Genomic DNA, 22,068 nt, shown 5'->3' with positions numbered 1-22,068 from the left:
TGGCAGGAGAGCTGATGTTACAACAAGCCATTTGACGAAGGGCATTTTAACTAGCAGAAGATGGAAAATCTTTTTTTTTTTTTTTAAATATCTACTTTGCAATTGCATTTTACAGTAATGGTTCTTAGAATACGAGATGATATGCATGCTGTCCTGTCATGTTTTAATCCAACATTCTTATGCTATTAGTCTGTAGTGTTACTTAACTGTATGCACAGTCTTCTACTCAGATCAGCGCTAGCCACCCTGGGGAGAAAAACCTGCCAATACTCTGCAGTCAAAAATCGACCATTCCTCAGAGTCTGCCTTAAGTCGGAGTTTTTTCATTGCTGTTGCCATTTTACATCCATGGATGGAGCATGCATGAATTTACCAACCCTGTACTTTTTATTCCTCTGCCAGTGCTAGTCATGTGTGTTCCCTCTTACTCACAGATTTCCTCTCAAAAGTGCATTAAGTGTTCGAGTTCTTGGCAGCGCATATAGCATAACAATTTTTAATAGCATTCACAGGTGTCCTCGTTCAGAGAAGTGAAGTAAGAGGGTTTTCCAGTGGCATGACATAATGGTGCTGTCAGGAGTATGCACAGTGGGTTAGGATCACTGGGAATGGCTGTATGTTCTAATATCTTTTCATCAATCATTCCTTCTAGAATCAGCTGCCATGCCCTAGATATGGTGAATTCTGGCCTCAAAGCAACACCTGCTTAACCTCCTATCCCACAGCTGTTCTGACCATGTGACTTTTAGTACCATCTAGCACTTTGAGCCAAATTCAGACCTAGTGTCAGCAGGTGTAACTCTCATGGAAGTCTCTGGGACAAATTCAGCATGTGATGTAATGGTACAGAGTAAGCTGCATTAATTTGGCATTCAGTAGCGGTCCAGTTCTGCTCTCACCTCTGTTTTATACCCAGGTGACTTCTCTGAAGTCTGTGGAATTACTCCTGATTTACACGGATGTGCAAAAAGAGTGTAACTGACACAATGAAGGGGAAGAAGAGGTGGCAGAAGGAAAAGAAATTAACAAAAAGGTGTAGAATACAAGAGTGGGGCTGCTTTACCTCACTCTACAGTATGATGAGTGGAACTGGAGGAAGAGGGTCAGGTTTCAGGAGGGATCTAGTTTGGTGAGGCTCCAGGGGATCAGTAATATAAGCTGGGACCAGGCTCACAGTCACACACAGTAGACCCTCAGCGTGCAAGGCTGGCCTGTCAGCAAGAGTAGTAAAGTTCTGTTTCCTATAACTCTGCCTGTCTGCCATGTCTTTTATTGCTAATGAGATACACATCTTCCTGCAAGTTATTTTTTCCTGGTTAACTTCCTTCTTCTCCTTTGGTGTGTTAGGTACACACATTTTTTTTGCACACACTTAAATACCAAATAGGCACAAGTGGAATACTTCTTTACCACTTACACCAGTCATCTAATGCCCACTTGTGCGGTGTACACCATGGTTTGCATCACTACTGAATTTTTCCCTGCACCTTGACACTGGTCCTATATCAATGGGAATCTGTGAAGATGTACTTGTGGTTTCCTTCAAGGTCAAACATGCTATTATTTTGAATGCCACAGAATGTTAAACACAAATAAATCAGCTACACAAAAACAAAATAAATGGACAAAATATTAAGCAGACAACAGAGATGAAGCCAAAGTAAATTCACAGGGGAAACTCCAATAGGGCTTTTTTTTGTGATACAGATTGTTTTTGTAATGTTTGCAATGTCTCAAATTTGAAACAGGCTCTTTTCAGTCTGGCAGAGGGAGGAAGAGATTGATCCAAACGGGGCTTTATATGCCTTGTTTTGGCATAGCTGAGCTAAAGAGTTTACATGGCTGTTAAAAGAGGAGGATGAAATTTTAAATGGCCACCATGTCCACTTTGGCATAAAAACATAACTAGATTTATATGCAGTGTTTTTGTAGCCATGTGGGTATCAGGATATTAGACAAGGAGGATGAGGTAATATCTTTTATTGATATTACCTCACCCCATTGTCTAACTAGATTTATGACTTAAGTAAATCCAACTTTGTTTAAAGGTGTAATGAAAGAAGATATCAATTGGAGAGACAAGGTGGATGAGGTAATATCTTTTATTGGACCTGCTGTTGGTGAAAGAGACAAGCTTTCAAGCTTACAGAGATCTGAAGGAGAGCTTAATGTAAACTCAAAAGATTGTCTCTCTAATGTCCTGGGACCTACACAGCTACAACACCACTGCAAATATCAAATTGGTCATCAGAGGTGTGATTTTCAGAAATCAGTGAGAGTTTGGCATTCAACAGTGCTGAAAAAATCACACCCTAGATTTATTCTTTCACTGGGAGGAGAAATGACACTATGGTGGATGCTTTAGAAACCATGGTAGATGACAGAAAGATACCCCATTCCAGCTTCAGTCCAAACCCATGCCACATACTCATGATGGACTGATTTATAATCCAAGAGCTGTGAACAATTCCAAGAATACTGAAAAGTTTTCAGTATTGCCAGTCACAAGTATTCAGAAATCATGAGATTTAAAAAATAATAAATTTGGAGTTCTTTTTATTTGCTAGCTGGTATGTGCATTTTTAGGGTTTTACATTTTCAACCTTATCTGTGCAGTCATGAGGGCTAGAAACTTAAGGTTTGGAGGGTTTGGGTTTTTTAATGTATGCTGAAATTCTGGTATAGTCACGTGATTCCGGGTCTGGGGCTTTAAGAAAAACACCAAATATGAGATTTGTGATAAAAATGAGAGAGTTGGCAACACTGGGTTTTATAGCCAGGGAGTCTCAGAACTATGTCAAAATAACCCAGAAGTCAGAGGAAAACATGGCTGAGAACAAGACATATCTTGCACCATTACTAAGAGGTAGGTTTAGAGTTGAGGGCTTATTCCAACACAATAAAAATCAGGATGCTCAGATTTTGAACTACTAAGAGCTGATGGTACTGTTAGGAAAGAGTGGGGGATGATCTCTTAGACATTATCGGTGCCTCTCGCATCAGCATTTAGGTGACAGAAATAGAAGGTCACCTTGAGATGCCATGGCCTCCTTGTAGGATGGACAAGTCTTCTCCAGTTTCAAAGGGGAGCCCAGAATATTTGAGCCTTAATCCCACCCCAATCCATACCCTCACACACATTCCACTTAAAATTTGAATAAAAAAAATAGATACCATGCGTGTGGCAATGAAAAGCATTTGAATTCTCTCAAACCGCTTGTTTACTTGGATTAGAAACTCTCTTATAAAAATGTGTCTTTGAAAGGATCGTAATGTTTTGTGCCTCAAGCCATTGAGACATTAGAAAGACACTGGAAAGGGAAAGAACAGGGTTTCTTCACCATAAGCCAGGGCCTCAGAGGTTATAACTTCAGTGGAGCTACTGCTTTAGGATCTGGCCCTGTGTCTTTTGTTTAAAAATGGGCCCAAATTTTGAGCAAGTTCAGGTCTGGATCCAAGCTTTGTAGGTTTTCCCTGTCTCTACTAAGTGCTAAACCATGGTTGAGGTTTCCAAGCCAACTAGGGGAATGAGCCACGCAAAACTTAGTCATTTCAATAAGAGCTGTGTGGCTCAATCCCCTAGTCAGGTTTGAAAATCTCAAGCTGAAACTCCAGCTATGGATTCCCTGGAAGTTCAGCTCCAGATCGAGATTAACAGTTTGCAGCTCCAGTGCTGAGGGATTTCAGCGCTGCAGCACGTGCACCCAATTTACAGCATTAACCTCAATAGTATTTGTCTTTTATATCAGAAAGCATTTTGTTCTATTGTTTCTGACTTCTTCCATAAAGAAACATGTATTTTTGGTGAATATTGATAGATCAGATAATATTTTTACAATGTCTTTAGAAAGCGAAATAAATTAGTTTGGCTTTCTTTGCCTCAGCTTTTATTTCTTACTCAATAAAACTTATTAAAAAGAGGAATATAATCAAGTATGGGATGTTGCAACGGTAAAAAGAAATGAGTGCACCATGGGAAGCTCTGAGCATATAACTGTCTTCACCGGCTCTGACAACGTATCTACCTGAAAGATCCTGGAGATCCTTAGATTGTCAGTTCTTTAGGGAAGGGACTTTTTGTTCTGTGTTTGCACAGCAGTTAGCACAATGGGGTTCTGGTCTGTGACTAGGGCTCCTAGGCACTGTGGTAATACAAATAATAATATTAAGGAGAATCCTGCTGTCCAGAAACAGGGACGTGCAAAACCATGGGGTTTGGATTCTGGTGACAGCTGTGCAAACTTCAATGATTTTTGGTTTGCAAGGTTGCTTCCTCCCCCCCGCCCCCCGTTAAATGCTCTGGTTTCACATCACAACCAAGCTTCACAATCAAGTTCCATAGAGGTTCCACCTATAACTCTGATGGGTCTGTCAGCAAATATGACCAGAAATTGAGGTTTGTTACAAAATTTGAAGACAGGCAAAGTTCCCTTCATTTCAGTGCCACGATATAAGTTGTGAACTATCTGTCCAGTTACATGGCCCTCATTGATCACAGTATCTGAGCATTTTACAAACGTTAGTGAACTTGTCCTGATCATTCCCTACCTCTCAGAGATGTTATCATCTCGGTTTTACAAATGAGAAACTGAGCCATGAGGGGATTAAGTGGCTTTCCCAAGGTCACACAGGAGGTCTTGGAACTGAACCCAGGGGTGAAATCCTGTTCCCACTCAAGTCACTGGGAGTTTTACCATTGACTTAAGTGGAGTCAGGATTTTACCCAGTCCTCCATAGTCCAGTACCTTAGCCACAGGACCATCCTTCTTCCACGTATCACACTGTTCTAATACTAGCCCCATGGATCAATGTATCGAGGTAGGAGCTGAGAGTGCAGGGCTCTCTGCCCTAGTGATGAATGAGAGTGATGTTTGACACATCAGCCAGATCTGATCATGAGCAGTTCCGGTTCTCTTTCAGCGGGGTAGGACTTTGCTCATTTAAAAGCTTCACATGCCAGACTGAGCCTTCTGCCCAACCTTGTCCAGTGACCCTTGAGGGACAAGATGCCATGCAGTGGGTTGGAGAACCAGTGCCAGCCCAAAGAATACCCTGTACAGCCCACCACATATGACGGGAAACAGTAAATCTGCAAATAGCTAATAAAATCAAATTCTTCTTATTCGTTCCAGTGAGGCCTTTAAACAAGCCCAGCAGTGTGTCAATGTTAGCACCGCTCTCCATGCGCTGAGTAACAGAGCTTCACAAAATTCCTTTGCCTATCTAAAGCTCTGGGTGAATCTATTGCCCCTTTGGCCAACAGGCAGTGCTCCTCTGGGTCTTCCATCTGCAGAACGCCTTGGAAAAGCCATGTACTATTAATTATCTGTACCACAGTAGCACTGAGATCCCCTAGCTGAGATTGAGGCCCCCATGGTTCTAGAAGCTATATGCTCACATTAGAAAAATATGACAGTCTGTGCCTCAGAGCACATGACAAGAGACAGCTGGAGAAAACAGACACATGGGAGAGGGGAACAAGGTACAAGGGAAACAATGAATAGGTAGCAGTGTCAGGAGACAGGGGTCCATCCGTGGCCACTGTTCCTCTCCTTATCTTCCAGGCCCCACTGCATGGGTCTCGAAACAGCAGCAGCAGCTACCCCAGCAGAGGAGAGTTAATACTTAGGAGGCTCCCTGTTTATCTTCATTCTGTGGAAGGAAGCAAAGGGACAGGGAGGCCCCAAAACTCACAGGAGGGGAGGAGCAGCAAGTCTATGGCATGCTTCCGTGTCCACTCTGGGTGGCTGAGGCCCAGAGGGAGCATTGTAAAAGTAGGGGCAGAGCTAGGGAGCTGCTGCTCTGTGTGGTAGTTCGTGCCTTCTTCCACAAGTGGCTGGCTTCAGGCTGGAAATGCAATGCAGTATCCAGCAGGTATCAGACTCCAGGGCAGACTCCCAGCATGGCTGACTATATCCCCTGGGGCAAAATGAAGATTAAGCCCAGCCCTTTCTCGGATTCACAGCTCAGTTCTGCTCCCGCTGGGATCAGTGGGAAGTTTGCCATTCCACAGGGAAAGAATAAGGCCAGTAATGCTAAAGGCTGGGGGAGGGTTGCCTTGGTCACATTACTTGTTAATAAGCTGTTCTGTTTCAATGGACTAAATATTAGCTGAAGTTGCTCAGTTGTACCTGTCCCCATTAGAAAGCTTTACGGTATATCACTTTCACATCTTTGTGGTCAGTATTGCTGGTGAAAACGCTTTGGTGGAAATTATTATTATTCCTTTTTTTTTAAAACCAAAAAATTGGGTTTTTTGGACAACATGAACGTTTTTTAAAAAACAGTATCGTTCCAAATTTTCTGTTTTGTCAAAAATGAAAAAGTACTGCTACTAATAAATACTTCTCATATTCCCTAGCTCTTCTGTAGCACTTTTCATCAGTAAATCTCAAAGCACTCCACACAGGAAGTCAGTATTCTAATCCCCATTTTACAGATGGAGAAACTGAGGCACAAGGAGACGACATAACTCACCCACAGTCATTCAGCAGGCCAGTGAGTACATGAATTTAGATGCCATTCTGAAGTTATGGTTTTGGTTTAATTCCATTTGATTCAAATCAAAAGGGAAAATGGGTTTTCATGGGTTTTGGTCCATCATTCATGGAGTCCCCTGCATTTTTTTTTCCCTACTGGAGAAACCAAAACCAAACGTCAATTTTTTTTTCTCTTTTTCATTTGAATCCAACTGAATCTAAATGAAAATTGTAAGTCAGAAATTATGTATAAAAATACTTGGGCAAAAAAAAGAAAAGTTTCTGGGAAAATGTTGAACAACCTGAACAAGGCTTTGTTGCCTTCAAAATTCTCATGGGAAATAACGGCTGTTTTTTAATCAGACCCAATGTTCAGGGAAGTGCTTCACTTCACTTGAGCACAGAGGGAAGAATTAAGTGGTCATAAGAAATCACCACTCTGGTACCATGTTTTAGTCCCTAGCAATTTACATTCTCTGCCCCTTTTATACGAGGCGTTAGCTCTATTGTTCGAAGAAACATACAAGTAATGCCTTCCAGACCTGACACGGGCTGTGTGATCCATCACTGTATGTACAGTCAAGCAGCCAACCCCTGTTTGGTGCGAGCCAACATCTGCACTCAGAGCTCTCTCCAACTTCCCACAGCCTGTGTGCGGAGACATCTGCCTAAATCACATGACAAGCACTTGGAAAACTGAGCTCCTTTCACCACTACAGAAAGTGTTTGGAAAGAAGAGATGTAGAGTGTTGTCACAAGTCACATTAGTGCGCACGCATATACATATACACACACACACACACGCACGGAAGAACTTTGGTGGCTTCCGTAACAAAAATGCCCCCAAATGCAGGAGACTCAGCATTGCTTTGCTCAGCAAGGATTTCCTCGGTTTCAGTTAGAGGCTAAGGAATGTCTCTGCTAACTGTCTCCAGATGTGCCTACTTGGCAACCCACTGATGAAACGTTACTGAGGGGACACAGGATCTACACTATCAAATTGGATGTAAGTATCTAGCATTTATGTTTGATCAGGGGGACATGTTATACTAAAGGCAACACGAACGGGAGACTCTTATAGTCAAGCTTTTATTTTAGTCAATCCTACAGTTTATTGTTCCTGCCGTGGTTTATACAAGAAGCTATGCAGCTCATTTTACCATGATTTAATATGCAGCAGAGCCAGTTAAAATGAACTGTCTCTGGCTAACTTTGCATAGGCTTGGGCTTTACTTCACAATAGAATCTTCTTTACATGTTTTTAGATGTTGTTTTTTGTGCAAGACATTAGGGCTTCTTTATGGGGAGTCTTAGAGCTGCAAGAAGGGCTGTTACAGTCCAAATGTAATCATGTAAAAATATGGGCATGTTATGCTTACAAGACCTTCTTTTTTGGGTTACACTCACAATTTTTATGCAGTCCTCTTTACCAGAGTTTCAGTGGTGTAATCTTTGGAGCTCAATCCATATATACATAATTTTGCAAACTGGGTATCATTGTAAATATATATATATATCGTTAGAATTTAACAGAACGTCACATATGACCATTTAAACAGATTTTTGTCAGACTGTGATACTCTTACTCACATTGTGTCTTACTTCAGGAGTATCCCATTCAAATTGATGGGGCATACTCCCAGAGTAAAAGTACTATTATATATATGTATTTAGGGACATTGCAATATTTGCATCACGAACTGTAATAGCATTGTAGATCGTTATGGAAGATGCTAATGCGAGAACTTTAAATGAATTTTAGTTGCTGTTCGTCAATGGCAGATCATCAGAAGAAACCAGATTTATCATTTCATGGGGGATCAGGGAAAGAGGGAGAAGGAAAGAAAGCAAGTGACGCAGATTGTTGGGGGGAAAACAGAGGTTTTGTAGATGTTGTCTCTTATTTTGAGTATCAAGAAAATCCTACACTGGCATGCTAACTGGTTTTGCGACCCCTGAGCGGTCAGTGTCCAACTTCTTAGAGGGATAAGTGGCGTTCAGCCACCCGAGATTGAACAATAACAGGTCTGCGATGTCCGGGGCTGCATGCTTGCTACACTAACTGTTCACTATACTAGAAAGGCTGTAGCATTATTCTGGAGCTTAGGGGACATGTGGGTCAAAGTTTTCAAAAACAGGAAGCTAAAGGCAGGTTTCTAATTCTATATTAAGCTGTGTGGCAAGGCACCTTCTTCGTTTCGCCAGACTTAGCACTTCCTCCCCTGTTGATGGTGGGCCTGGGGTAATCAGCCCCACTCAGGGCAGGGTTCGCCTTCCCCCTTTTGTGCTCCCTTGGTCATATTTTCAGAGCAGGCCTGAGGGTCGGCCTGTGGGGTGACCCTCCACCAAACAGTCTCAAACACAAAAACCCAGGGGGTACCTTTCGCTGCCTCCTCGCTGGTGCAGGGTGTCATCCTGTTGGTTGCCCTGGGGTGTCAGTCCTTCCCCTAGCAGGCACTCAGGTTTGGCTGTTTCCCCTATGGGAAGGAGCACTGCCTCTCACCCTGAAGTAGCTTATTTCCCTGCTGCCTCTAGCCTGGTAGCTGCTTGTCTCTGCCCAGAGAAGGGCTTTTTAAAGGCCACAGGCAGCCCTTAATTGGAATCAGGTGTCCCTAACTTACCTGAGGTAACCCCTTCTCAGCTTGTAGGAAAAGAGGCCTTTAACTTTCTAGGGCTAACATCTTGGCCTTCCAAGACCCTCTTGCATTTCCTCACCCCCGTGTCCCACCTCAAAACTAAATGGTGGGACCTAATGTCATCTGTTGAGGGTGAGGAACCCCAGTGGGCCAACCTATACTCCACCTTGGGGATATTGGTTGGCGGCTCCTTCATGGAACCATAAGCACAGGCACGTACCTGGCGCGGTTTGCCTCTGTTCCCGATACCTGGCCCCTTTTGCAGCGTGAGGGAGACCCTGGCGTACACCTATCTTCAGAGTGCTATGCTGCAGCCCCTATTCTGGCTCCTAAACCTCCGTTGATGTTTTTGGCTGCACTTTTCTCCCCCCATCTTCTTATATATGCATACCCTGTCTGTGGCCTCACAGAGTCGTGGGACCTTCTCGTCATCTTCCTCTTAACAATGGCCAAAGTGGCCATCTATAACACCAGGGAGAGGAGGTTGGCTGAGGGAGTTCTCTGCTACTCTGGGGCCTATTTCTGATACTCCCTCGGCTCATGTATCTGGGCAGTGTTCCTCTGGGCAGCGTCCACTGGCTTCCTTGACACCTTTGAGGAGCAGTGGGTGCTGTGCAGGGTTCTCTGCTCGGTGTCCCTTACTTTTGACCCTTTGATCCACACATGCGTCCTTGTTATTTTTTTCAGTTGCCCCCCATAATTATTTGAGTCTCAGGCTCAGTGGATCCTACCCATAGGCTGGGGGAGGGTCCTTGTGACTGCTAACCTCTCAGAACCCAATACGAAGACCCCCTTGCAGCCATCCAGCCTGACTTTGTCACAGCGGCTATAACACGTGGCCCAATTTTCCAAAGTGCTGAGCACCTTTGGGCATCAGCGGGAGCTGCTGGGTGCTAAACAGGTCTGACAGTCAGGCCATCGTTCCTACGTAGGAGCCCAAATTCAGATTTACGCACCCACCTCTAACACTGACATTTATAAAAATCTTGGCCATATGCTGCAAACCCCTGGACTTCTCTTACATTTCAGGTTAGCAAAACAAACAAACAAAACCAGCCCACCTCTGATGAAAGGAACGGCCACTGTGAATAATAGATGGATCTGGAATTTATTCTAATATTACACACCAAGGGCTGGATTGCGAAGGCTCCTTACAGGGTGATTCACAGCATAAGAGACTTTCCCTTTCTCTCCCACTCCCCATTCTTCAGTAGCCTGCATACGTGCCTGTCACAATTTCAGAATTGTAGTCCTCTGTTAGCATGCCCCCTGCTCCAGGGCACATTATGCCCCCAAAAGGATAGTGGGGGATAGGGTCATAGCCTCCCAATCTGCACCAGCCCATGCACTGGACTGTGACTGGCTGCTCAGAGCCTGCCCTCTCGCTCTGCCACCAGGGGCACCGGGTGCTCCGAAGATTGTGGAGGCAGGTGAGGAGGAGGAGGGTCAATTGCCCCCCACCCAGTCTGGCACTAATCCACAGGGTGGGCCAGCCATACTATGGGCAGAAAATGCAGTCCCAGACCACTTGTAGGAGAAGGTGGTTGTGGTCCCAGAGGCACAATCTCTCCTCAACCTTCCCATGCAGTGGATGCTCAGGGCGTGGTGAAATACTGTAATAGCCCCTACAGACCAAGGCCTGTGAATGGTACATGTCAGAGACACAGAAATAGCACCTGATCCTGTAACAAAGCCTACCTGTGTGAGCCCAATCCCTTGTGAGCACCCTGAATTGTGGGAACTTCAGTGGGAGTCATGGGCCCTCAGCAAATGCAGATCCAGGGCTCCAGGGTTGGGCCAAACAACTGCAACTTGGGTCTTTTTCCCCATTTAATTTTTGACTTGTTTTACAATATTTTGCAGTCAGAAAACTGCACTGGAAGCAGCAACTGCTTTCCAGCTTTTTCACTTGCTAAGTTGATTGAGTACAGCATTTGGAAACTACAAACAGATAGCCAGAGAGCCCTGCCTCCGAAACCATTTTAGAGCTTTTCTCAAAGTCTAATTTGTGTATCAGTGGCACTGAAAAGGAATGGCTAATAGAACTGATAGGTGAAATGAGAGGGTCTGTGATGAAATCTGACCCAACAGGAAAAGAAACTGGCTTGAAAACTAATGGGATTAATTGCACTTTATAGGATTATTGCCAATGGACAAATTAATGAGAATTGTAGCAATAATCCTGCAATAATCTTGATCATGTCCATTAAAGTGTGCTAGCATGAGAGGCAGCTCACACAAGGGTTTTGTAAGGTCTTGGGGGCAGGCAATCTCTCTTTGTTCTGTGTTTATACAACGCTTAGCCCAGTGTGTCACAGCAATACCAATAGTAAATATCAGCAACAACAGTTGTACATTTTAAAGACCCAGAGCTCTGCAGAAGGGTCATCCTGGACAAACCACATCTCCTTTCATGGGTGGAGGTTTAAAACTTCTGGCCTGCTCATGCGTGGGGTTTAATAGTAACAGCACAATGCCAATACTATCTGCCATAGTGGTGCCCACTGCCAGGACTATAGTCGTAATCCTTATTTGTATTGTGGTAGCACCTAGGAGCTCTAGTCATGGACCAGGATCCCCTTCGTGTTAGGAGCTGATCGCCCACTGAAGTAAATGGGAGACTTTCCTCTGAGTTCCCAGGGCTTTGGATAAGGCCCCAAGCTTACTGAAAAAACTGTTTAAAGATGTTCAGCTAAACAAAGCACATTTTCAAAGTTTGGTTATGGATTTATAAACTTCTAGGGACCTTCATAAGTTAGTTTACTGGTTGTTTTTGTGACTTCCTTTGCCAGGGCTTTATACAACATTTGCCTGGCTTCCCACCAAGCTATATTACACAGCATCTCATTCCTAACTCAGCCGAGATCAAACCACAATGCTTTGCTTTGTAACGCTATAACTTCATATTAGACTACCTCCCGAGGTACCCTTTCATGCAAGTAGAGAAGTCCTCATGGCACCACAGCCATTTGTATTATAAACTTTGAAGAGGTTTGTGACTTTGCATGAAGAAACCCAATCAACACTGGGACTTGGCATGTGAGAGTCAAGGCCAAGAATGGAACAGGTTTTCTTTTTAAAAAGCGTACTGGCATTTTTGCCAAACACTCCAGACACTGTACAGAGATTTTAATTTGGGAGCAGCAGTTTAGTTTGCAGAAAAGACCATTTTGCCATTTAATATATACATATATAGTTAAAATTTGCTCCTGCCAAAGAAGTTTGAGCTACCCATGTCAGAATTAACACTGTGCTGAGAACTGAGGTGAAACGCCTCAGAGCTTCTCGGAAGGGGCCAAACATGGATGTCATCTGAAATAGAGGGAAGGTCTCGTCCAGGTGACAAAACTTCACTAATGGGACTAACATGTGATTTGAAACCAATGTGAATCAGGCTATTTACAGACTCTTATCTCAGTATAAACCAGGCTTATTGTGGTTTAGCTTAAGTCAATTAGGAATCCAGTAAGAATCTGTTTAACCTAAACCAAACCTGCTCCCTAACAGTGTGTCCACACAGGGGTCTCTACTGGGTGAGAACTAATTTAAGTTAAACCAGTGCGACTGTCTGTGTAGACAAGACCTAAGTCTAATCAGAGAGTGGGATCAAGGTACAGGACATAGTTATACAGATCTGCTCCCCAGAAGGTGACTGATGCATAGTTGAGGAAGGAGGGTTTGAGGGAATGGTTTCTCTCTTTCTCCTGTTCTGAGCCCACTCACTGTCAACCCCACCAGTGCGGTTTCCCCCACTCTTTTCTTCTCAGGTTGCTCCCTCAACCAAGCCATGGTGCTTTCCTCAGACTGGAAAGGCAAGGGAGAGGAAAGTATGGCTATGTTCATCCATGGCATGAAAAGTCTGTCTACTAGGTTACAAGGGAATACCCTCCTGGGTTCTTATCTGTCCTAACTGGACTAAGGAGCCCAAAGCTTTTCTCCGAGAGGATGTTTGGGTGTGGAGGGGAGGAGGTATAAAGACTTCTGAAGTGGGCTGTGCAGAACAGCGCCACCTGTGGGGCATTGCTGGTAAGAATTGAAGCAATGGTTGATGGGGAAACCGAGGCTGGGTGGGAACTATAAAGGCCTGTGACAGGGCTGATGAGGTGGTCTGACAGTGCGGGAGGGGAATCTGGCTAACTGATAGGTGTCAAAAGGCAAAACAGGGAATCATCATTGAGTGGATGGGTTTCCAGTGAGGTCCCACAGGGATCGGTCTTGGCCCTATGCTATTTAACACCTGTATCAATGACCCGAAAGGAAACAAAATCATTACTGATTAAGTTTGCAGATTACATAAAAATGGGGGGGGAAGGGAGAGGAAAATGGTAAATAACAAAGAGGAAATGTCACTGATTCAGAGCAGTCTATATCGCTTGGTAAACTGGACGCAAGCGAACAATATGCATCTTAACATGGCTAAATGTAAACACACATCTGGAAACAGAATGGGGGACTCTGTCCTGGGAAGCAGTGACTCAGAAAAAGATTTGGGGGTCATGGCAGCTAATCATCTGAACATGAGCTACCACGTGTGATGCTATGGCCAAAAGAACTGATGTGATCCCAGGACGCATAAACAGGAGAATCTCAAGCAGGTGTAGAGAGGTTATTTTACTTCTAAATCTGGCACTGGTACAACCATTGCTGGAATACTGTGTCCAGTTCTGGGGTCCACCATTCAAGAAGGATATTTATAAACTGGAGAGGGTTCAGAGGAAACCCATGAGAATGATTAACAGATTAGAAAACATGCTTTATAGTGAGACCCAAGGAGTTCAATCTATTTAGCTTAACAAATACAAGGTTAAGGGGTGATTTGATTAAAATCAATGAATACCTACATGAGGAACTAATAATTAAATAATGGGCTCTTCAATTGAGCCGATAAAGGTACGGCTTGATCCTCATGGCTGGAAGTTGAAGCTAGGAAAATTCAGACTGGAAATAAGGTGTAAATTTTTAACGGTGAGAGTAATTAACCATTGGAGCAATTTACTAAGAGTCATGGTGGATTCTCCATCACTGACAATTTGAAATCAAGATTGGAGATTTTCTAGGAATTCTTTTGGGGAAGTGCTATGACCTGAGTTATACAGGATGTCAGACTAAATAATCCCAACGGTCCCTTCTGGCTTTAAAATCTATGGCTCCAGAGAGAGGCTCCATCCAGCCTGTTCTGGGAAATGTTGCATAGTTCCATGGGTTGTTCTTATTTCTGGCCAGGCTTTTATCTATTGTGACGGGGCAAGGCCAGATGGCTATAGAAAAGTAGTCTTATTGGGATCCGGGAAGTGGGCGGGCAAAGCCCGTCCACTGCTAAAGGATCCCCCCCAGCCTAAAAGGGGGATCCACAGGACTAGATACCCAAAGGATTCCGGGGGACAACTAATGAAATAACAGGGACAGGTCAAAGGGTCAAACGAAGGGAACTGGACGGGGACACCGAGCAGAGAGCCCCGGACAGCGCCCACTGCTCCTCAAAGGCGTCAAGGGAGTCAGAGGACGCCGCTCAGAGGAACTCTGCCCGGATACGTGAACGGACTGAGGATCGGAAATAGGCCCCACAGTCACAGGAGACTCCATCGGCCAACCTCCTCACTCTGGTTTTGTAGATGGCCATTTTAGCTAGGGCCAGGAGGAGGTTGACCAGGAGATCCCGTGACTTTGTGGGGCCACGGACAAGGAGTGCATAAATGAGAAGATGAGGGGAGAAGTACAACCAAAAACGTAATAAAATATTGGTGAGGAGCCGGAATAGGGGCTGCAGCCTGGCACACTCCAGGTATACATGTGCCAGGGTATCCCTCACGACGCAAAAAGGGCAGGTGTCTGGGATTGAAGTGAACCACGCCAAGTACACGCCCGTGCTCACGGCTCCGTGAAGGAGCCGCCAACTGACATTCCCGGCAGGCCTTGGCACTAAGGTGGAATATAGGCTGGCCCACCGGGGCTCCTCACCCTCCAAAGGTGGCAGGAGGTTCTGCCATTTTGTATCGGGGCGGAACACGAGGGTGCGGGCGTGAAGGGTGTGGAGCACAAGTGTGTAGAGATGTTTTCTTGGCGCGGTTTGAAAAACAGACCGGCTGCATCTCGTGCAGCCGGCTTCTAGTGAAGGGGTGAAGGGATCGGTTGGGACCACGGGGCAGGGGTCCAATTAAAAGGTCCGGAGGGCCTGGGGTAATGGGTGGGCGGGGCATGCCCTCGTGCAGGACCCGGTCGAGATGAACCCGAACAGCGGGCGGCAAAGCGGCCTTCACCTCCTGAAGTATGCGTCGGGGAGTACAAGGTCTGGAAAGCCCCATGCGCTGAGCGAGCATCAGGGGATCCAGCCAGTCTCCCCGGTCATAGTCCAGGAGGTCTCCGACTCTTGTGACCTCTGCCAGGACCAATCTCTGGCGCACCGAGCGGGACTCCGCCACCTGCACACGGAGCTGGGGGTTGTATAGCAGGGGCTCCGCGAGGAGATCTGCCCCCTCGGTGGCCTCCACGGACCTGGTCGTTGAAAAGAGTTTCCAGGTCCGGAGAAGGTCCTGGTAGAAGACCGGCAGCCCAGAGAGGTCTCGCGGAAGACCTCTCAGATGGAGATAAAGGAGCTGCAGGTCGTATCGGAGCCCTCGGAAGTGGCGCAGGAAGGTGTGCGCCAGTATGCTCCACGCCGGACTACCTGCACCATAAAGGAGCCTCTGCAGGGTTTGGAGGCGGAAGACATGGACCTGAGTAAGCAGACATTTGAGGCCCTGCCCTCCCTCCTCCAGAGGTAGATGAAGAACCCCTGCAGGGACCCAGTGCAGTCCTGACCAAAAGAACTCCAGAATTGATGGCCGGAGGTTGGCCAGGAAACCCGGGGCTGGGACCAGGTGTTGAGCCAGTATCAGAGCATGGACAGGACTAGTTGATTAAGTACTAGCGCTCTCCCTCGAAGGGAGAGGCACTGGAGTAGTCCTGTCCATTTCCGGAGCCACTCTATCACCCCGCTCTCTAAATTCTGCCAGTTCTCCGGCGGAGAAGGATGCGTGGCAGAAAGGTAAATGCCCAGATAGAGCAGCGGACCCGTGCTCCACCGGATGGCCTGAAGCGCGGGTGGGAGGGAGCTCGCCTGCCGCCAGTCCCCTACCACCTAACCAGAGCTCTTGACCCAGCTGACCCGTGCGGAGGAGGCAGCCGAATAGATGGCCTGGCAAGCCTCCACCTGCGCCAAGTCGCCCGGGTCTTGGACCACGAGGAGCACGTCATCAGCGTACGCCGACAGGACCAGCCGCAACTCTGGCTCCCGCAGCACCAACCCTGTCAACCTCCTTCAGAGGAGACAGAGGAAGGGCTCGATCGCCAGAGAGTATAGCTGGCCCGAGAGGGGGCACCCCTGCCGTACTCCTCGCCCGAAGCTGACCGGTTCGGTCAGGGTCCAGTTGACCCTGACCAAACACTCTGTGGAAGCGTACAGCACCCGGAAAAAATTCACAAACCTGGGTCCGAAGCCAAACACCTGCAGAGTGCTCAGGAGATACCCGTGATCCACCCTGTCGAACGCCTTCTCCTGATCTAAGGACAGGAGGGTGAACGACAGACCATCCCTACACCCAAGTTCCAATAGGTCCCGGACCAGATATAGGTTGTCGAAGATGCTGCGGCCCGGGATGGTGTAGGTCTGGTCTGGGTGGACCACGTCCGCCAGCACGGACCCTAGCCGCAGCGAGATGGCTTTTGCCACGATTTTGTAGTCCGTGCTGAGGAGCGAGACGGGACGCCAATTTCGTAAATCGCGGAGGTCCCCCTTCTTCGGCAATAAGGCGAGCACGGCTCGCCTGCACGAAAGAGGGAGGACCCCGCTCTGCAAAGATTCGGCCCAGACGGTGACTAGGTCTGGGCCCAGGACGTCCCAGAACACGCGGTAGAACTCCACGGTCAGCCCGTCCATGCCCGGAGATTTATTGGTGGGCATGCGACGGAGGGCTTCCGAGAACTCGGCCAGAGTGAGGGGCAGCTCTAGCCGGTCTCGGTCGCCCACGCTGACCGTCGGGAGCTCCTCCCACAGCACTCTGCAAGCGTTAGGATCGGTCGGCTCCGGGGAGAATAGGCTTGCATAGAAGGCTCTCGCCCTCTCGCACATCTCCACCGGATCCGTGAGGGGGGTGCCATCTTCTGCCAGTAGGCAGATATGTTTCTTAGCCCCCCTCTTTTTTTCCAGGGCGTAGAAGAAGCGGGAGCCGCAATCCATCTCCCGAAGGAGACGGATGCGGGATCGAACAAAGGCACCCCGGGCCCAATGGTCCTCGAGGGTCTGGAGCTCCTCCCGCTTCTCCCGGCACGCTCCGCAGAGGGGTGGATCCTCGGGGCTGGCGGCCAGACGCCTCTCCAGCTCTAAGACCTCCCGTTCCAACTGCTCTATCGCTGCATCCCTCCGTCGGCTGGTGCCCCGGGTGTAGTCACGGCAGAAGAGCCGGGCGCGCACCTTCCCTACGTCCCACCACCTCCGTGCCGAGGGAAAGGCACGCCGCTGCCCTCGCCAGGCCAGCCAGAACTCCCGGAAGGATGCCACGAAGCCCGCATCCTCCAGCAAGCTGTTAAAATGCCAATAGGCCGGCCCCGGCCTCTCCGCGCAGAGGGAGGCTGTCACGGTGGCTATGTCAGAAAATGGGGCCGGCCGGATGCTGGAGGAGTGGGCTCGTGAAAGATGAAAGCGTGATAAATAAATGCGGTCCAATCGGGAGTGGCGCGACCGATGGGCCTCCACCCGGACAAAGGTGAACGTGGAAGTGTCATCCGGGTGGTGGTCGCGCCAGACGTCCACCAGGAAGTGGTGTTCGACTATCTCCTGGAGGACGGCGACGGCGGCCGGGCTCTGCTCGGTCCCCGAGCGGTCCCATTCCTCAAGGGTGATGTTAAAGTCCCCTCCCAGGACCAGGCGCTCCTGAGGATCCAAGGTGCCGAGGAAGGCGGATGCCTGCTGATAGAATTGCAGCCGCTCCGGGCTCGCTGCTGGGGCATAGATGTTGACAAGGTTGACTACGAGCCCCTCCATGCGGACCCTGAGGTGCAGCAGGCGACCCGGCACAGCCTCGGCGACCCCCAGCACCTCGGGCCGTAGGTCGGGAGAGAACAGGGTCGCTGCTCCACCCGTATGAACTGTGAGGTGGCTAAAGTAGACCCTGTCCCCCCAATCCAGCCGCCAGCTGTCTTCGGCGGTCGGATCCGTATGGGTCTCCTGCAGGAAAACCACAGAGTACCTCCCGTCTCGAAGGAAGGAGAGCACCTGGGACCTGCGGAGACCCATCCTACAGCCACAGGTGTTCAATGTTGCGATGGTAAAGGGTGCCATGAGGAGGGCTGGGGGGGATCCTCGCGGGCAGGGGTGCTGTGGCTCCCGGCGGGCCGCGCAGCAGTCCGTGACCCACCCCGTAGGTGAGTAAGGAGTCAGGGAAGTGGCGGACCCGCTGGTAGGCCGCGGCGCCCTGTCTCCCGGTCCTTTTCCCCTCCCCCATGAGGGCCCTTGCGGCCCGGAGGATTTGATTAAAGTCCCCCCATCGCTGGAGGACAAGCTGGACTTTGTTGCGGGAGCCACGGACGTCTTGTAGGAACTCCCGCAACTCCTCTCGCAGCGCATGGGGGGCTGGGGTTATGGTCTGGTTGCTCCCCGATGGGGCCCTTAGTACAGCCCCCTGGCCCAGCGAGACGGGCAGACAGGGTGCGGACCCCCGACGGGGCTCCTGATGGGTTGACCTGAATGCTGGGGTGATAGGGGGCGGCGGCGGGAGGATAGCAGCCCCTGGTGGGTCGGGACGGGCAAACACAAAGGTCATTCCCTGGGAGTCATCTGTTGGAAAGGGGAAGGAGACTGTCCCAGGGGTGGCATTAATATCTCGGGAGGTGGGCGGGAGAAGGGCAGGGGCAGGGGTAGAGGTGAGATTCTGGGTCGGGAGAGGGCTCTCACCGATGCCGGGCGCAAGCTGTCTGGTGGATTTGGCAGCCACGGCATCAGGAGGTGGACTTTCTTCTGTAGGGTCCTCTCCCGGAAAGGAGGTCGAATGCTCCTCACCAGCGAGGGATGCCCCTGGTGGCTCAGGTTCCAGCCGCGTGGCACTGGCCATCGCCTCAACTGGCTCGGTGGCTCTCAGCAGGGTGCCCTCCGCAGCCGGGCCGATGGAGGAGTCCAGGGGCTCCTCGGAGGTGGGAGCAGAAGCAACGGTTACGGGGAGGGAGTATGGGGAAAGGGGGGCTGGAAAGAAGTCACCCAGATCGAGGCCCGCTGGCATAGGATCGTCCTCCCCCTGGGTGACCGGGGTCAGACCCAGGGCCTCGATCTCCTCATATATAGAGGGGAAATTGTTTTCCGCTACCCCGGGATTCTCCCCGCCGGCACCTGATGCGACTATTACTTCGGGGCACACTGGGGTTTCAGATGGTGCCTCGGGGGTCTTGGAGGGGAGGGACTCCCATGGAGGGGAGATACCGCCTTCCAGTGCTGCCACGTTTTCCCCAGCCGGCTCTGGTGGATGGAGCACACCCATGGGTAGAGCGGAAGGCTCGGCATCGGTGCCCCCCTTCCTGGTCTTCCGGGGGGCCTCCGCGTCAGATGGGAGGAGCGGAGCTCGAGCCTTCCGCTTGCCCCGCTTCCCCTGGACTAGAGCCCAGCCCTCCATGGCATCATCCGGGGGCTGGCTAGCAGGGGTTGTGTCAGGGGGCAGAGGTGATGGCTCAGGGACTCGAGGGGGTAACGGTGGGGCAGCACAAGGGAGGGAAGATTCCCCTTGGGGCGGGTCCTCTCCCATGCAGGGCGGTGTCCCTGCCGCACCCTCCTCCACAGGCCCCGCCAGATTGCTAACAGCGGGGGCGGGGTTCTCTCGCTCCTCTGAGCATAGTGGGGGAGGTGCCCCTTGGGCCCGAGCGGGAGCAATGGTGGACTGGGAAGGAGGAGGGGCGGTTTCGGGTGCCGGGCAGCCAGGGGCGTCGGCGATGACGGGGTCGGTGTCCTGCCGGGGCTCGGCTGTCCTGGATGCCCCTCCTTCCCGGGCCAGGGGGCAGTCCCTCCGGACGTGCCCCATCGCCCAGCAGAGGTAGCACCGGGCCTCCCCCGTGGAATAATGCACCCTGTAATGGGTCCCCTGGTAGGGGACTAGGAAAGACCCCTCGAGTGCCTCTCCGTCGCGCGCCGCCGGCGGCAGTTGAAGCTGCACTTGCCGGCGGAAGGAGAGGACGTGACGGAGGGCGGGGTCTTTGCAGCCCAACGGGAGAGGGCTGATGACAGAGATGGGCTTCCCCAAGGTAGAAAGGGCGGGTAACAGGGTGGAATTGGGGAGAAAGGGAGGGACGGAGGTTAGGACCAGGCGGACGCCCAGGTCCTCTAGCGGCTCTAAAGGGACGAACACGCCCCCCACCGCCAGGCCCTTCTCCACCGCCTCCTGGGCGGCGGCCTCCGATGCTAAGAAGAAGACGACCTTGCCATACATTTTGGAGGCCGCCACAATGGCCGTGGGCCCCACCACCCTCGCCAACGCCCGCACATAGGTCTCCACGTGGGGTGAGGCGGGCACCAGGAGGCAACGGACGCCGTGCTTCCTGGTCATGGTGGGAAAGGGGCCCCGGCCGCTATAGATGGTAGCGGAGGCGGTGGGCTGGAGAAATGACTTAGCGGCAGGTGAAGGGGCTCCCGCCACCTGGGCGTATGGTCTGGGGGCCGGGGGAGGGACACCTGCAGAGCTGGTGGAGGGAACAGCGGGGAGGGGCGCCCCAGCTGGAGATGGGGCCGGGGCATCGGGGACAGCCCCTGCCATGGAGGGCCTGGTCTTTTTAGCGGGGCCCTTCCCCTTCTTCTTCCCCTGGCCCTTCCCGCCGGCTGGGAGGACTCCCCCCAAATCTGAGGGGGTGATAGACGTGGCAGCAGTGGAGGTCACCCCGGTGCCCGTCGCTGCTGGTGCGCCAGCGGGGGCGATGGCAGATGGTTTGGCAGCGGACGTAGAAGCTTGGGGGGGTGACAGAGGGGCAGGCGGGGGAGGGAGAGCTCGGGCTACTAGAGAGGTCTCGCCCGTCTCATCCCCCGCCATCATGAGCAAGGAGGAAAGGGGGACACCAAAAGGAGGAGGGGAGAGGGGAAGCAGGTCGACCACTCCTCCCCGCTAGGCTGCAGGCAGGGGAGGAGGGCGCCAAAAGGGGTGGGCTGGACGGGGGGCAATCAGGGGTTGGGGTCAGTCACCGATACAAGGTGTAAATTCCGGCTCCTCTTGGTGCACTACGGGGGGGGGGATTCAACAACATTGAGGGTGCAGTGAAGAGGGTTGCAACTAAAAAGGGGAATTGCACAAGCGCATGGGAGGGGGCATGGGCACACGGAGCGAGGGGCTAAGCGGTCTGGGGGTAGAACAGGGAAACCAAGGGGCTAGCTTCAGAGGCTGGGGCGGGGCAAACAAACAAAGGCTGCAGAAGGAAATGGGCGGGGCAGGCAAACAAACTGAAGCTAGTAAGGGGGGCTGGAGCAAAAGAGGAGGCAAAACAAGTGGCAAATGGGGCAGGTAGTAAAGGGCAAAGCTGGGGGGTAGGCAGTCCAGGGGGGGCACATGTGCCCATGTGCACTTGCACAAGTCTTTTTTAGCTGGCTGCTGCTTCTGGCCCAAAGGGTGGAAATAGGGCGTGGCAAGCCAAGCAAGCAGCTGAGTCCAGAGGCAGGAGCTGAGGCAGATGGTATACAGCCAGTGGGGGTGGTGGAGGGGGGGGGGTGGTGGTAATAGTGGTGGGGGGGACACACAGATGGATCGGGGGGCAGCTCCACGCCACACCCCCGGTGTCCCTACAAACACAGTCAAAACCCCCACCACAAGAGCACAGTTTGAAAATTACTCAGTCTTAGGGCCCCCTCCACGGTGGTCTGCAAAGTCTTTAGGTGCTGTCCCACTGGCAGATGATCCTCTTCTTCTCCTCCTTGGGCTTCAGCAGCTCCAGGCAGCGGCCTCTGCAGCAGCAGC

General features: G+C 50.4%; 1 protein-coding gene across 1 annotated transcript in view; it reads left to right on the top strand.

Annotated features, from left to right (window-relative positions):
* Positions 1-7,273: 7,273 nt before the first annotated feature.
* The window catches only part of B3GNT9 (UDP-GlcNAc:betaGal beta-1,3-N-acetylglucosaminyltransferase 9), a 32,190-nt gene continuing 17,395 nt past the window's right edge, over positions 7,274-22,068 (top strand). The window contains exon 1 of the mRNA XM_038367895.2: positions 7,274-7,485. The gene's annotated coding sequence lies outside the window, so the exon portion shown is untranslated. The remainder of the gene's footprint in view (positions 7,486-22,068) is intronic.

This window comes from Dermochelys coriacea, chromosome 12 (genome assembly GCF_009764565.3).
Source record: "Dermochelys coriacea isolate rDerCor1 chromosome 12, rDerCor1.pri.v4, whole genome shotgun sequence".
NCBI lineage: Eukaryota > Metazoa > Chordata > Testudines > Dermochelyidae > Dermochelys > Dermochelys coriacea.
Note: the sequence above shows the minus strand (reverse complement) of the source record. Positions and strands in the feature narration are given on the sequence as shown.